The sequence below is a fragment of the Budorcas taxicolor genome, chromosome 2 (genome assembly GCF_023091745.1).
Source record: "Budorcas taxicolor isolate Tak-1 chromosome 2, Takin1.1, whole genome shotgun sequence".
In the NCBI taxonomy this organism is placed as follows: domain Eukaryota; kingdom Metazoa; phylum Chordata; class Mammalia; order Artiodactyla; family Bovidae; genus Budorcas; species Budorcas taxicolor.
Genome location: NC_068911.1, coordinates 96752532 through 96770292, shown reverse-complemented (window position 1 = coordinate 96770292; position 17761 = coordinate 96752532). Strand labels below are relative to the sequence as shown.

Sequence of the window (17761 nt, the reverse complement as noted above, 5' to 3'; positions counted from 1 at the left end):
TAATGCAGTACTTGGGTGCGTTACTCTGCCTTGGAAATGCAGTGCTTGGATGCAATCTCTCTGCAGACAGAATAAATTCTGTTCATTTCTGAGATAAACCATTCATTATCACAAACCAAGTCTATGTCCCAACCACTAATGCCAAAGAAGCTGAAGACCTACAAGACCTTCTAGAGCTAACACCGAAAAAAGAAGTTCTTTCTATCACAGGGGACTGGGATGCAAAAGTAGGAAGTCGAGAGATGCTTGAAGTAACAGGCAAGTTTGGCCTTGAAGTGCAAAATGAAGCTGGGCAAAGGCTAACAGTTTTGCCAAGAGAATGCACTGGTCATAGAAAATATCCTCTCCAAACAACATAAGAGATGACTATACACATGAACCTTACCAGACGCTCAATACCAAAATCAGATTGATTATATTCTTTACAGATAAAGATGAAGAAGCTCTATACAGTCAGCAAAAACAAAACCGCAAGGTGACTGTGCCTCAGATCATAAACTCCTTATTGCCAAATTCAGACTTAAGTTGAAGAAGGTAGAGAAAATCACTAGGCTATTCAAGTATGACCTAAATCAAATCCCTTATGATTATACAGTGGAAGTAACAAAGAGAGTCAAAGGATTAGATCTGATAGACATAGTGTCTCAAGAACTATGGACAGAGATGTGTAACAGTGTACAGGAGGTGGTGATCAAAACCATCTCCAAGAAAAAGAAATGCAAAAAGGCAAAATGTGTGTCTGAGGAGGCCTTACAAATAGCTGAGAAAAGAAAAGAAGCAAAAAGCAAAGGAGAAGGAAAGATATACCTATCTGTATGCAGAGTTCCAAAGAATAGCAAGAAGAGATAAGAAAGCCTTCCTAAGCGATCAATATAAGGAAATAAAAGAAAACGACAGAATGCCAAAGACCAGAGTTCGCTTCAAGGAAATTAAAGATACCAAGGGAATATTTCATGCAAAGATGGGCACAATAAATGACAGAAACGGTATGGATCTAACAGCAGCAGAAGATATTAAGAAGACGTGGCAAGAACACAAAGAAGAACTATATAAAAAGATCTTCATGACCCAGATAACCATGACAGAATGATCACTCGCCTAGAGACAGACATCCTGGAACGTGAAGTCAACTGGGCTTTATAAAGCATCATGACGAACAAAGCTAGTGGAAGTGACGGAGTTCCAGCTGAGCTATTTCAAAGCCTAAAAGATGATGCTGTGACAGTGCTGCATTCAATATGCCAGCAAATTTGGAAAAGTCAGCAGTGGCCACAGGACTTGAAAAGGTCAGTTTTTATTCCAAGCCCAAAGAAAGGCAGTACTAAAGAATGTTCAAACTATTTCACAACTGCACTGATTTCACATACTAGCAAGGTAATGTTCCAAATTCTCCAAGCTAGGCTTTAACAGTACATGAACCGAGAAATTCCAGATGTTCAAGCTGGATTTAGAAAAGGCAGAAGAACCAGAGGTCAAACTGCCAACATCCAATGGATTACAGAAAAAGCAAGACAATCTCAGAAAAACATGTACTTCTGCTTCATTGACTACACTGAAACCTCTGACTGTGTGGATCACAACAAACTGTGGAAAATTCTTAAAGAGCTGGGAATACCAGACCACCTGAGCTGCCTCCTGTGAAACCTGTGTACAGGTCAAGAAGCAACCAGTAGAACTGGACATGGAATGACAGATTGGTTCAAAAGTGGGAAAGGAGTAAGTCAAGGCCATAAGGGTGGTACCATCTGCATGTCTGAGGTCGATATTTCTCCTGGTAATCTTGACTCCAGCTTGTGCTTCATCCATCCCTGGGAGCTCAGCTGGTAAAGGATCCAACTGCAAAGCATGAAAGCCCAGTTCAATTCCTGGGTCAGGAAGACCCCCTGAGAAGGGACACCCATTGCAGTATCCTTGGGTTTCCATGGTGGCTCAGATGGTAAAGAATCCGCCTGCAATGCAAAAGACCTGGGTTCAATCCCTGGGTCGGGAAGATCCCCTAGAGGAGGGCACGGCAACCCACTCCAGTATTCTTGCCTGGAGAATCCCCATGGACAGAGAAGCCTGGCAGGCTGCAGTCCATGGGGTCACAAAGAGTTGGATATGACTGAATGACTAAGCACAGCACACATCAAGGCTGCATACTGTCACCTGCTTATTTAACTTATATGCAGAGTACATCATGTGAAATGCCAGGCTGGATGAAGCACAAGCTGGAATCAGGATTGCTGGGAGAAATATCAATAACCTCAGATACGCAGATGACAAAACCATTATGGTACAAAGCGAAGAGGAACTAAAGAGCCTGTTGATAAAGGTGAAAAAAGAGAGTGAAAAAGCTGGTTTAAAACTATACATTCAAAAAACTAAGATCAAGGCATCCAGTCGAATTATTTAATGGCAAATAGATAGGGAAACAATGGAAACAGTGACGGACTTTATTTTCTTGGGCTCCAAAATCACTGCAGATGGTGACTGCAGCCATGAAATTAAAAGACGTTTGCTCCTTAGAAGAAAAGCTATGACCAACCTAAACCACATATTAAAAAGCAGAGAAAAAGGTCTCTGTGGTGACAAAGGTCAGTATAGTCCAAGCTATGGTCTTTCCAGAAGTCATGTATGGATGTGAGAGTTGAACCATAAAGAAGACTGAGCACCGAATAATTGATGCTTTCAAACTGTGGTATTGGAGAAGACTCTTGAGAGTCGCATGGACTGCAAGGAAATCAAACCAGTCAATTCTAAAGGAAATCAGTTCTGAATATTCATCGGAAGGATGGATGCTGACACTGAAGCTCCAGTGCTTTGGCCACTTGATGTGAAGATCTGACTCATTAGAAAAGACCCTGGTGCTAGGAAAGATTGAAGGCAGGAGGAGAAGGGAACAACAGAGGATGAGATGGTGGATGGCTTCACCGACTCAATGGACATGAGTCTGCGCAAGCTCTGGGAGACGGTGAAGGACAGGGAAGCCTGGCATGCTACAGTCCATGGGGTTGCAAAGAGTCGGACATGAGTGAGCGACTCAACAACAACTAACTCTTACCAGGTATAAGAAATAATTCAAATACAATGTCTAAAAAAACAGAGGAAGTCAAATGAGCAGGTTAGGTCACTTTCTCTGCAATAAGCTCGGCAAACAGATTCCTCCAGCTCACCTGCAGTCGTATTTTACCTTCACCTCCAATTAGCAAAGGTGAAAGTATACTGAAAGAAATAAGGAAAGTCTACTTCTACACGGTGGGAAAAAAGCAAAACTAATACATACAAGGTCTATTCAAAATTTTTACCTACTAATAAAAAGCTTTCAAGCACATTTATAATTAGTTTTAAAGATGATACACTCCAGCTAAATGATCTGCACAAATATGGTAGCCAGTGATACAGCTGACCTAAAATGGCCATTTCTACTGTGAATAAGAAACTTGTTATGTTTACTAAAATTCATATCAACTTGAAATAAACATATTAGAACACTTGTTTCCATTTAACAAATATTTTTGGCAGTTAGGATATTCAGCTGTTATTCTTTTATTAAAATTAATGTAAAATTTCTGAAAGCTCAGACATTCATATAATTCTTTGGGGTTTAAACAAAGACTTGATACTGTACATGTGAAAAACCTACTTTTGTGTTACAAAATTACAGTCATTTTTTTCAATAGGTATGAAAGCTGCTTTTCTTTAAAAAAAAAAAAAAAAAGCAGATATTGTCAAACATTTAGAACCATGACACAAATGTACACCTTTTTCCTCTTTTAAAGTCTTTAACAGACAAGGGTTTAATTTAGCCACCTTCCATTTTACCTTTTTCATAAACACAGAATTTTTTTCAAATCAATTTTTTTCAAATCAATCAAGTACCTGGGAAAACACCTACAAAATTAGAATTATTAAACAAATGTTAGCTGAAAAAAATGAATCAACAATGAAGTACTAGTTCACTTTTTCTAATTATAGAAATACAAATCTGACCACTATTTCAATTCATTAGAATTGATGCTTTCAAACTATGGTGCTGAAGAAGACTCCTGAGAGTTCCTTGGACAGCAAGGAGATCAAACCAGTCAATCCTAAAGGAAATCAATCCTGAATACTCATTGGAAGGACTGATGCTGAAGCTCAAGCTCCAACACTGGCCACCAGATGTGAAGAACTGACTCATTGGAAAAGACCCTGATGCTGGGAAAGATTGAGGGCAGGAGAAGAGGGCAACAGAGGATGAGATGGTTGGATAGCATCATACACTCAATGGACATGAGTTTGAACAAACTCCAGGAGACAGTGAAGGACAGGGAAGCCTGGTGTGCTGCAGTCCATGGTGTTGCAGAGTCGGACATGACTGAGCGACTCAACAACAATAACAACCCACTATAATGGGCTTCCCATGTGGCACTAGTGGTAAAGAACCCAACTGCCAATGCAGGAGACTTAAGAGACATGGATTCAATCCACAGGTCGGGAAGATCCTCTGGAGGAGGGCACCACAACCCACTCCAGTATTCCCGCCTAGAGAATCCCATGGACAGAGGACCCTGGCAGGCCACAGTCTATAGGGTCTTAAGGAGTCGGACATGACTGAAGTAACTGAGCAGACACACACCCACTATAATATTTAGTTGACTGCTGCTGGTTCAGTTATAATTCAAAATAGATGCCACAACGGAAATAAATTAAATAGAAACCAAAAATATCTGAATAATATCCATACTATCATTTCCCCCAATCACTATGAACCATCTGTATTGATGAACAAACATAGCAGCGTATTGTAGCTGCGGGCCAAACATTCTTGAAACATAAATTTTTTTAATTAAAGTATTAATTTTATGCCATCTCTTCTACTTGTATTTTAAAAGAAAATAACAGCTAGAGATTAATAACCTGAAAATGAAAATTTCAGAACAAATGAGTTACAAAGAAGAACAGCACAAATTCTAATTTCACAATAGCATCTTCAGTTTACAAAATATTCTTTGAACGTTATCTCACTTGATCCTCATAACAAACCCTGAAGATAAAGAGACAGGTATTATTTTTTCTTTTCACTGTCTTGCAGATGAAGACACAAAAGGACAATGAATCTGCCCATTGATAGCTAAGTGGCTGAACCTTGTCTTGAATTCAGCTCCTCTGACTTCTAAGAGTCCAGTGTTCTCCCCAAGTCCCTCACAGTTACTACGTAATAATTCATCTAACAGGTACAAAGAGAAACTTAAAACCCACAGGTACAAAGAGAAACTTAAAACCCGTCAAACATTCCTAGGAATGCCCAAACACTGAAGGAATTCACATTGTGTGGCTAATATTTGTAAGTCAAGATTAGTCAATATCTAAGTGTCTAACCTGTGGTTTGGAGCTGTGAACAAATACCACATTAGTCAGCAAGACAGAGTGAGAGAACACTGACGCTCCATGTCTATGAAAAAAGAAGACATTCTTGGTTTAGTATGCTTAGCAGCTAAAAAAAAAAATTGTACGACAAATTGAAAAGTAAAACAGAAATGGAAATGAATGCTGATGATTTCAAACTGAATATTCTGAATTGCAAATGTGGAAATACTGATTCAAATAGCACTATTTCATTAAACTCTATTAGAGGGAAGGCTTCAGGTGACTCATATAGATAAATTCGGAAAGAAGGGATTTCCCCATCACCCCCCACATTTTAAAATGTAAAACAAAAATAGCAAACAAAACCAAGTTGTGATGTTACTTTACAGATTTCCTACAATCTCTCTAAAACCTAAGACATACCAAGTCTGTAACTACTAATGCTCTTCTAAAGACTAAAAATCCATAATAACTGAAGTAGTAACTTTTGTACTGTGGTCATAACAAAATGTAAGTGTCATGAATTCTCCAAGTTTTGATATAATCAATATCTTAAGGGTTTATCATCAAAAATGGCAATATGCATTAGAAACCCTAGAACATGACAGCTTTTTAAACACTGATAATGCAAATTCCTCTGATTTTGGGGCCAGAGCAAGCCAAAAAGAAAACTATTTATCCAACTATTTCTCAAAACTTCCTTTTTCAGTAATTCTAAGGGGCTGGTATTCACCACAACTCCTCTCAGATTTAGACATCTAATTAGAAACTGCATTTTTAATACTAGTTAATACTTGTAAAGTATATGCATGTTGAACACATTAAAGAACAAAAGTTTTCTGGGAGCTTTTTTCCATGGGAGAAAAAAATAAAGAAAACTCAACACTGTTTAAGTGGATCACTACCATCTGCCTGCATTTTATCTAAAATAAAACTGACTGAAGGAAGGCAAATATTAAGATCATGTTTCCACAAGACTGAATGCTTTTCAGGTACCTCAAATCTAAAACTGCCACTGTTTCTTCTTCTTGTGTGTATGTATATGTGTGTCTTCTTTTTCCTACTCCCAGTTCTAAATAACAAAATCAGACCCAAACAAAAAGCAAAATGATTACTTACATAAAATGAAAGTGTCAGTCACTCAATCGTGTCTGACTCTTTGCAACCAAATGAACTCCTCTGTCCATGGAATTCTGCAGTGGAGTGGGTTGCCATTTCCTCTACTCATATATTCAATACTCAAATTTCAGAGCACAATCTCAGTTTTTAACCTCTACTTCTCTTGTCTTACATTTTCCAAAAAGTACTGCAAATAAAATATGAATGTCATTAAGTATTTTTAAATACTTGGAAAAAATACTGCTACTAAAATGATTACATAGTTCCCCTAATCATTTTTTATGAGCCCCTGAGTTAAACTCCATTTCCACCTGTTGCAAGAGTCAAGGATTCCCAAACCTTTGTGATAATGGCACTAAGCTATTGCTTGAATTCCTGGCAACAATCTTCTTATAAAATGGTATAGAGAAGTATTTTTTCAATAAAAATGAATTGCTGTTTCTTTGTTTTAAAACGTTTTAAAAATCCCCTTTGAGAAGACTGAAGACATTCAGCAATGTCACAAAATAAAAGCTAAGAATCACTACATCTGAATAAGAAACTCTACAATACAAATGGTGTGTACATACACAGACATGCACCATATACAAATATTATATGCATTTAATATAATTGGACTTCATGAAAAAAGTTTTCATTTTACTTAAGGTTATGATGGAGTCAAAACAAAAAACCAATAACAAAAAAACTAGTTCACATTCTTAGCCACTTTCATTTTCTGAAAATCACCAAAACAGTTTGTATATAAATAAATATCTCAATATACAGAAAAACAGACTATGGGCTAAAAAATCCCCTATATTTTCAGATCTACTATTGTAGTGAAAGATAGGTTACCACGTGTGCAGATTTTCCTAGAAACATATTAGTATCTGACAGCTTTAGAAAGGCTGATTCAAGTGAACACTGTCCAAAGAGTACAGGAGAAAATAAATAAGTAAAAGGAATAGAACTATATCCAAGAGAAGTAATTCCATTCTTAAAGCATACAGCCTTAATCACCTTCTTATCATTTGTGTCTGGCCCACAGTGTGTGTTCTTCAAACAGACGCCTTGCCAATCCAGACCACTGAGGAAGACACTGGCTTTCCTAAAACTGAGTACAAGTTGAGTGACAACCACAAGCTTCACTCATTCATTTCTACTTTGGGATTCAGCATAGATACACTTAATACCTGACTTTTCCCTTTTTTTGAGGGGAGTGGGTGATAAGTTTGAGAAGTTAATACCAAGTAGTGAATCTCTTATTGACTATGTGTGTATGTGTATGTAACATGTACACTGACACACACATACGTGTGTGTGTGTATATATATATATGTTATAAATTTTATTAAGTGTTACATTAATTCTTTAAAGGAAAGTAAGTTTTGTTGTATTAAAATATATGGAATAACTTAAAATGCTGCCAAAGTAAACCCACTGATTCAGTTTGATGGGTAAATATAAATGATTTACAACTAGCATAGCTATTTTAAAAATAATTATAACTAATAAAGTAGTTTGTGCTCTCTGTGGTTTTTCCTAAATTAATTTGTATATAAAATATTTTTTTCATAGATAGGATAAGGGTAAATTTCAATTTAGTTCCTAGACAAATTTTAAAACTAGTGAAATGCAAATATAAATTTCATTCATACTATTTCCTTTACCTTTATCATCCCTACTGTTGTTATTCTCATTCAGAATCTACTTCTACATTAGCTGTTAAGAATCCAATAGCCATCTCTACGCTCATCCATGGTCTCCATCCTATAACAGATGTAATAATTGTCCTGTACACAGTTTTCCTTACCTCACTTCCATGTTTGACTGCAGTATTCACTGTGACTTACCTGCAAAACATTGCTTCCTCTTCTTCAGATAGTAGCAGTGCAATTTCCTTTTGCTCTCTTGCACTCAGTTCAAAAGGTTCGGGGGCGGTCAACCCCATAGTGGCCATGTGACCCTGGGTCTGGCCAATCATGACATTAGATGTTCTTTGTCACAGTAATAAATTCAAAGACCACACAATTTTAAAAAAAAGTCCTTCCACTCAATCTGGGACTTTGGTTACAATTGTCAAGAGAAAGGTACACTCCTTCAGATAGGGTAACTAAGCAGGTGAGAGAGAAGTTCAGCTCTGGGAAAGATCCATTTGGAGAGGGCCACACCAGAGGAAAGGAGAGTCAAGAAAACAAGAGGCCTAATGAATCACTGGATCCAGCTTTGCCTGGAGTCACTCTGGACTTTCAGTTACATGAGCCAATACATTTTCCCTTATGTTTAAGTGATCTTGAATTGGAGTGTATTATGTGCAACTAACAGGGTCCTGAGTAAGACAGTCTTCAAAGGATGGATGCATGCAAGCTAAGTCGCTTCAACTGTGTCCGACTCTTTGTGACTCTTTGGGACTACAGCCTGCCAGGCTCCGTTGTCCATGGGATTCTCCAGGCAAGAATGCTGGAGTGGGTTGCCATGCCCTCCTCCAGGGGATATTCCTGACCTATAAATCCATCCCACATCTCTTACATCTCCTGCATTAGCAGGTGGGTTCTTTACCACTAGTGCCACCTGCGAAGACCCTTCAAGGGATACTCATAGCCTAAAGCAAAAGCTCCCTAAATTCTTAACCTTGAATTCAAGAATGCTCATGAACTACACAAAATCTGCCTTATCCTCCCAATCTGATGTCCCACAATTCTTCCTAGCTCAGAACATGTTTATGTTAAACCACGATTTTAGAGATTGTTTGTTCTGTTACTGTAGACTAAGGTCAATACAGTAACATCTTCAGTATTTAGTGTACCTGTATTACGTTCTATGCCCTGTAGAGACATACAGCTAAACACAAAGGTTAGCCACATTCTCTGTGAAAAAGCAAATATAATGATGAAATCCTGAGGGTGGGACAGAATATCCAAACAACTAATAAGCTATATCAGAACAACTTAAAAGATATAAGCACTACTGGAAAGACTTATTGCTTAAGCCTCTTAATTCTAAAAATAAAAGTAAAATGTTCACGAAGATATACAAGCAAGACAGAAAATCATTTCTGTATTAAATAAAGCAGTAGTTGATAACAAAGTTGAATGAGAGAATAAATTTGTTTTTGTCTTAGAATTCCTTAAATCTTGATCTTGATTTTAATGCCTTATTTATAATATCATAGAACTCAATAGAAGAAACTAAAATCTTTAATTACAGATGAAAAAAAATAAGACTTTAAGGTTAAAAAAATTACTTTTCCAAGGTCAAACAATTAATTGATGGCAGAGATGGGATTAGAACCCAGAAGTGCTGATTATCCTACTGTTTTGTATTATTTCTTTCCAACATGAGTGATTTATATTCTTTTAATGAACACTTTCATGTATATGTGCATGTAAATATATTTTATTTAAGATTATCTGAAGATGCATTCTTGGACAGAGTATAAACCAGAGACACACAACAAAGGCCTAAATGGCTAGTTAAGTACCATAAATCTAGAAACAAGTCAGTATAAAGCAATGGTAACTAGTTGTACTTGTGACCAAAACAAAGAATGTCTGTCTGTCTTAAAAGCAGTAAAAATTAAAAATGCTTAAATAATTGGGTGGCCAAGCTAAACACTTCTTTGGGCCAAATTCTAATCTCTCATTTATCTTATAGCTTCTACACCATAAATTAAAAAGCCCACTCTTGATGGGTGGCCACTAGCAAAATTAAAAAGCCTTAAATACAATAATGTGAAATTTTATAAAATATCTCATACATATTCTAGATTCTATAACTTTCCTGAACTACGAAACTTTTTTTTTTCCAAAAACATTTTTTATACAGGGGAAATTCCAGAAAATTGTATTTTTTATTATCAAAATTTACATAATGAATGATGACTGATTTCATAGTATGATTAATACAGCCCATAAAAATGAGTGAGTAAGTGTATAAGGAATTCTTTAGTTTAATCCCATAATACTGAGGCCCTTAATACACAGGCCTATAAATGTTTCTAAGCAGTTTCTGTGTAGAAGAGATGATATCCCTGGACACAGGATTCTAGTAGTGCTGAAGGCAGAGAAAAAACAAAAAAACAGCAAATTAGCAAAGCCAATTGCAACTATACTTTGTATGTTCAAAACCACAGATATGAAAGCATTCATTCAACCGTATTTACTCAACAGCTACTATCTGCTAAGAAGCATATTAAATACTGGGGATAAAAATGGTAAACAAGACAACTATGCCCCTTGTCATCATGGGACTTAGAGAACAAAGAAAAAAATCAAACAAAGAAAATCATCACAAATCATATGCGATGTAACTGCAGAGTGGAGAGAAAAAAAGGATGCTGAAATAGAGACAGGGTGATCAGGCAAGGCCTCTCTGAGAAGAGGAAGGATGGAAAAGGTAAGTAAAGGTGTGGAGAGCAGGCATGAGTTAGTGTAACCAGCTAGGGGACCAGCAAGAAACAACAGGACCTGAGGCAGGAAAGAGTATGCTGTTTGTGAATAAGAGGACAGGCCAGTGTCACTACTAGAGCAGATCAGTGAGTTGCCGGGGCTGAGAGATGAGGTGGCAGAGGTAAGCAGGGCCCTATGAGTCCTGGGTGTAATCTGGACTCTTAAGATATGCAAGAGGAAGTCACTGATGGTTTTTAATTCAGGATTATTTAATACAAGCTCCTAGTATAGCAACTGGATATACAGGCACTAAATTGTCTTTCAATCAACAGAGTTTACTAAATGCTTACTAAGTATCAGCACTGTGTGTCCCCATTTGTCAAACCTGCCTTTCCATCAGCAGTATTAGATTAGACACTGGCTCTTTTTCTTAAAAGAATTCATTTGAATCAGTTCTGATGAGATGGATGAAACTGGAGCCAATTATACAGAGTGAAGTAAGCCAGAAAGAAAAACACCAATACAGTATACTAACACATATATATGGAATTTAGAAAGATGGCAATGACGACCCTGTATGCAGGACAGCAAAGGAGACACAGATGTGTATAACGGACTTTTGGACTCAGAGGGAGAGGGAGAGGGTGGGATGATTTGGGAGAATGGCATTCTAACATGTATACTATCATGTAAGAATTGAATCGCCAGTCTATGTCTGACGCAGGATACAGCATGCTTGGGGCTGGTGCATGGGGATGACCCAGAGAGATGTTATGGGGAGGGAGGTGGGAGGGGGGTTCATGTTTGGGGACGCATGTAAGAATTAAAGATTTTAAAATTATAAATAAATAAATAAATAAATAAAAATAAAATGTCATATGGATAGAAAAATAAATAAATAAAGGATACTTGCTTTACAATGTTGTGTTAGTTTTTGCTGTACAACAAAGTGAACCAGCTATATGTACACATATATCCCCTCCGTCTTGGACCTCATTTACCATCCACCCCTAACCAACCCTCCTAGGTCATCACAGAACACCGAGCTGAGCTCCCTGAGCTATACAGCAACTTCCCACCAGCTATCTATTTTATGCATGGTGGTGTATATATGTCAATGCTTCTTTCCCAATTTGTTCCACCCTCCTCTTTGTCCTGCCCCCTATTTACATGTCCATCCTAGGCATCTGTGTCTCTATCAGTTCAGCTGCTCAGTCGAGTCCGACTCTGCGACCCCATGAACCGCAGCACACCAGGCCTCCCTGTCTATCACCAACTCCCAGAGCCTACCCAAACCCATGTCCATCGAGTCAACGATGCCATCCAACCATCTCATCCTCTGCCGTCCCCTTCTCCTCTAGCCTTCAATCTTTCCTAGCATCAGGGTCTTTTCAAATGAGTCAGCTCTTTGCGTCAGATGACCAAAGTATTGGAGTTTCAGCTTCAACATCAGTCCTTCCAATGAACACCCAGGACTGATCTTGCTTAGGATGGACTGGTTGGATCTCCTTGCAGTCCAAGGGACTTTCAAGAGTCTTCTCCAACACCACAGTTCAAAAGCATCAATTCTTCGGCGATCAGCTTTATTTATAGTCCAACTCTCACATCCATACATGACCACTGGAAAAACTATAACCTGACTAGACGGACCTTTGTTGGCAAAGTCATGTCTCTGCTTTTTAATATGCTGTCTAGGTTGGTCATAACTTTCCTTCCAAGGAGCAAGCATCTTTTAATTTCATTGCTGCAATGACCATCTGTAGTGATTCTAGAGCCCAGAAAAATAGGTTCATCTGTACCACTTTTCTAGATTCCACATATATGCATTAATATAACTTCTTAATACATGCTGATGAAGGGGGTAAAATGGAAAAAAAGCTTGGAAAAGAGCCAAAAGAAAACCAGTCTGGGGGAAATTTTGGGCAAACCACCCTTCCCCCAGCCTTCTCTCAACTACTTATATTCAATCACAGGAATTTCTCCTAAAAAGGGAGTATTAAGTCGTGATGATCAGCATGAGACAGTGAGCAAGGAGAAACACAGGAAAGACTGCTTACAGGAAAAAAATTTACTAAAATAGAGGATTATGGTCTTTAGAAAGATAGGATAATGAAAGAGACATGCAGCACTTTTGTGAGCACAAGGCCTCCTGGTTTCTGCCTACAGTTATCCTTATGGGCTGGCTGGTCAGGAGGCTGGCAGGTCTATCATGTGAAAGAACCACAAAGTATAAACTAAGGAAAGATGGAGAAGAATCAGTCATTTACTAAACAGGACAATGTGTCCAAAGTCAGCTTGTCGTTCTTCAGTCACTCAGTCATGTCCAATGCTTTGCGACCCAATGCACTGCAGCACGCCTGGCTTCCCTGTCCTTCACTATCTCCTGGAGTTTGCTCAAACTCATGTCCATTGAGTTGATGACACCATCCAACCATCCCATCCTCTGTCATCCCCTTCTCCAAGGAAATCGGTGAGCATGAAAGCTTTCCTAAGAGAGATGGCTTAAGAGAAGGGAAGGACGCCAGAACAGCTGCACCACAGCTTCAGGATGTCAGACATCCAGCTCTGTGCTCACCCTATAGAGCTCCCAAAGCAAACATATTTCATTGACTAAGACCTTAATAAAGCAGAAACGCCTTCTGCAATAAACAAACGTCAGGAGTGGAAGTACAATGAAAATAAGGAAAAACAACTAGATTAGAAGCGCTCTAAGATTCGATTCACAGTTTCAATTGTTATATAAAAAATAAGCTGTTACTTCTAAAAGCAAAATTATGAAGGTCCTTACTCTACAGCCAAAGCATTTTTAAACAAGTATGATTTTTCATCCACTTAAGGATATTTGGGGAATTTTTTTTTTGCCCTTTCCATTTCCTTCATTGAAAATAATGATTTTCTCTCCTTTGTAAAAGTAGAATAAAACATCTAGTTTGTCTTTTAAACTACAATTGTCAGATTTCAAAAGATTAAACATATGGAAGATTTACCCCACAGATCTTTAAGGTACAGGGTCTGTTTAAATAAAATAATATTGTACATAAAGATGCACTGTTACCTGGGGGCTGTACAGAATCTTAAAAGCGAAATTTTATCTTTAAAATATGCTAGAAGGAGTATTCAAAACATGCACTTGATGTCACACTGTTGTGCTTAGCTCTTTGGAAACAGTGGGTTCACAATGCAGGCTACTAACTATACAAACACTTTTGAATTAGCAGTCAATGGTGAGAATAAACTACGAACTGCATAACAAGAAAACTTTTTTTTCTCCTGCTACTGGAATATTTTACTTCTTGACAGCACTGAAGAAGAAACACAGAGAAAAGCAGAAAAGATACAGTGTGGAAACTCTTCTTTAGGATGCATGTAATACGGTTAATTTCCAGTTTTGCAATGAAGGATGTGCTAGAGTATGTGTTCATGGCTTTGAAAACAAGAGAGAGAGAGAGAGGAGGGAGAAGCCAGAGAAAAATAGTGAAACAGAGACTGACTGAATGGCCAGTTATTTGGTTTTCAGTATCACACTATTTTTGTAGCATTGGGTCAGTTATATTTTCAACCTCAAGTCCAAATGGTTTTATACTGTCAATCAGAGGAAAGTTCACTGAAATGAGATATTGTGAACAAAGCCTTAAGCACCATACAAATACTAGAAAGCTGCTGTGTGCACTGCCTGGACACAAGAGCAGACAGGTAGAAAAAAAAAAAGAGAGAGAGAGAGAGAGAATCCCACAGTTAGGCATTACAGGATATGAAAGCTGGCTGGCTGGGCAACAGTGAGGAGGAAAACTCTCGGCCAGTTCTCATAAAATAAAAGAGTCACGTATGGGTCGGACTATGGGATGCTGTATCACACCTACTGTCACTATTATTTACACAGTGTCAGAACATCATCCAAACCCCAAGAAGTGCATGCAACTGATGATATAAGGACACTGAGCTGGGCAGTACTGGAATGCTACCTCCCGCCAAGTTTATAAACCAAGTGGAGAACGTCACAGTATAGCAGTTTGAGGCTAATTTGGGAATGGCAGGCACTGAGCATCCCAAACCAGAATGGTATCTGTCTTCATGAGTCTACCCTATAATTTTAAAAAAGGAAAACCTCACGAGAGGAAAATTCAAATGATGAGTGACTTCTACAGCTAAAAGCTAGAGAGACGAGCTCCAAAGGAAAAACTTCTCCGAACAGTTAATACGTTTGAAAAATTAGACAAAGTGGATAATTTCTTAGAAAAGCATAACTTGTTAACACCTTACTCAAAATGAAATGGAAAATCTGAATGGAATTATAATCATTAAAGATATTGTCGCATTAACTAAAAAATCTCCCCATTAGCAGACAGGGACTGGGTCCCCGTGCAGGTCGGTTTACACCAGGGCTACCTTGCCTCTTTCAGACTTGTGTTACATGACAAAAGTGCTCAGTTTTGTAGGTTTTCTGTTTCTTGTAGCCATACAAATCCTAACTGGTATTGATTATCATGATTTTTCCTTTCTCTACTCCTAACCATTGAACCTGGAAAGATTTTTCATCTCCATTTTATACATATACATATACATATATATATATATGTGTGTGTGTGTGTATATATATATATATTTGTTGTTGTTGCTTAGTCTCTGAGTCATATCCAACACTTTTGTGACCCCACCAGGCCCCCCTGTCAATGGGATTTCCCAGGCAAGAACACTGGAGTGGGTTGCCATTTCATTATATAGGGGATCTTCCCAACCCAGAGGTCAAACCCATATCTCCTGCTTGGCAGGCGAATTATTTACCACTGAGCCACAAGGGAAGCCCATATGCTTGTGTGTGTGTGTGTGTGTGTGTGTGTGTGTGTGTGCTTTCAATTTCACTATTTTTTGTTCTTTTTATTTTTCCTTCCCAGTACTATGCCTAGATTCAAGTAAGAGGGGCCCTACCCTCCCTTGGCCATAAGCTTTAGAAAGTTCTAAATGTCACAACTTAAAAAATAATAATAAAAACAAATCTAATTATTAAAGATGATGTGGCTTTGTCACTTTAGATGCAACCCACATTGTGACATGCAGTATGTTCACTATGACTCAGTTCTGTTTTTTAGTATCCACGATAATTTCTTCTGTGACCCATGAATTATTTAGAATTATGCTTTTATTTCCTGGCTTACAGGGTTTGGGAGGAATCTTTGTTAATGATTTCTCTAGTGTTCACACTTCAGAATGATTTCATCTGAGGGGCGATGGAGGGTTGCTTGGGGCGTGCTGTCCACAGCTGCTTCTGCAGGCAAAGGGCTGACGAGACCGATGGCAGGAAGCTGACCAGGGCACATGCAGCAGGAGAGAGGAGGAGGGGAGTGGGTGGGGCACCAACAGCCTCTGCTCCACTGATCGCCAGGCAACTATCTTCATTCATTTCCAGTGCACTCTTCCACTGTTCCGTTCTTAGAACCTCCTTTCTTGGTACAAAAGATAGCATCCAATAACACTGTCTGTCACCTTACCTTTGGTCCCTTGTCTTGGAGAGGTTCCGATAAGAGGATATGGAAAGCTTCCTAATTCAGGTTAACTCTGCCCAACATTTCATTTTAAGAATGTAACATATAACAACTCAGTTAACCTGTCCCCTTTATGAAAACTAAGCAATCACAGCTTCAAAGCTAGGTGATCACTCTAATTTCCACAACCCTCTACCGTTCCTCTCTCACTGTGCTCGCTATGAACTTAAAAGGAAATATATTTCATTTTAGAAAATATATCTATATGCTTTAGCCAGAGAGGGTTTTCAGAGAACTAAGGAGCTACAGCCTCACAGCCCTTCATCAGATATTGTTGACAGCCCAGGTGTTTCGTCCTCCAGCTGTCACCTCCCAGTTGTAGAGATCATAACCACAGTCAAACACAGAGAAGGGTAGATGGCTTTCTCTTTTTATTAAAAGAAAAACAAAAACAAAAAACTTAGTTGGAAGAAACCCCAAAAGTCATCTACTTAAATCAAAATTTGCCAGAATCCAGCACTAGCTTCAAAGGAAAGCCTGGACAATCTGCCAGAGAACGGGATCATCACGATGACTTAGGTCTGTCAAGCTTTACTCCCAAGTGCTGGGTACTTAGCCACCCCAAAGAAAACTGATTCTGTCAACAAGAAAGAAGGGTAGTTAAGTGGGCAATGATCAGTATCTGCTACAATACCTCAGATGGAATTAAACTATATATAATAGTAAGCATCAGAGAGTGAAGAAAAAATGATTTTAAGAGTGATCCTTTCAGTTTAGTAAAGATGCTGCAGAAGGAAAAAAGAATGAAATATCTTTGATGCCTACTCTAGGTATATTTTAAGAAAGTAGAAATTGCTTGATCCTGGGACAAATGACTCATACATTTCAGAACATGAAATTGAGGCCCATCCTCAGAAACATTTTTCTGCATTCTGTGAAGTTTCCAGAAGGCAAAGCTTTAATATAACCTAATAATTACCAAACTACTCTTGAGAAAAATAAACCGCGGAGCTTTTGTAATCTGTAATAAAAATTAAACAGCTCTAAACGTGAATCATGATGTATTCCTTTTGTCGTCAAGATAAAGCAGAATCAAACTGATTAATTAGGCTGGTGAATTTATTTTTTTACTAATAAAATATTACCCAGATAACAAGCTTATAAAAACAATGACTACATGTACAGATGTTAAAAAAAAAATAACCTGTGTACCTACATTCCAGGTCTTTCTCATCAGATACATTCCTACTAGTTAAGAGTAATTTTTGCCTAGTATGCAATATTGATGCTTACTCATTTTATCTTTATGAATTTTGGTGATTTCATTTGACAAATGTATAAACAGAGGGAGCAAACAGAAATCAAGACGATTTTGTATCTTTAAAAGTCTCTAGAGAGATCAGATTTATCTGGTATAACAAAATGTCATTCTTGTACTTCAATCTAGAGTTGAGTGAGCAT

General features: G+C 38.1%; 1 protein-coding gene across 4 annotated transcripts in view; it reads right to left on the bottom strand.

Moving 5' to 3' along the window:
* GTDC1 (glycosyltransferase like domain containing 1) overlaps positions 1-17761 on the bottom strand; it is a 434499-nt gene that overhangs the window by 297450 nt on the left and 119288 nt on the right. The gene's annotated exons all lie outside the window — the stretch shown is intronic.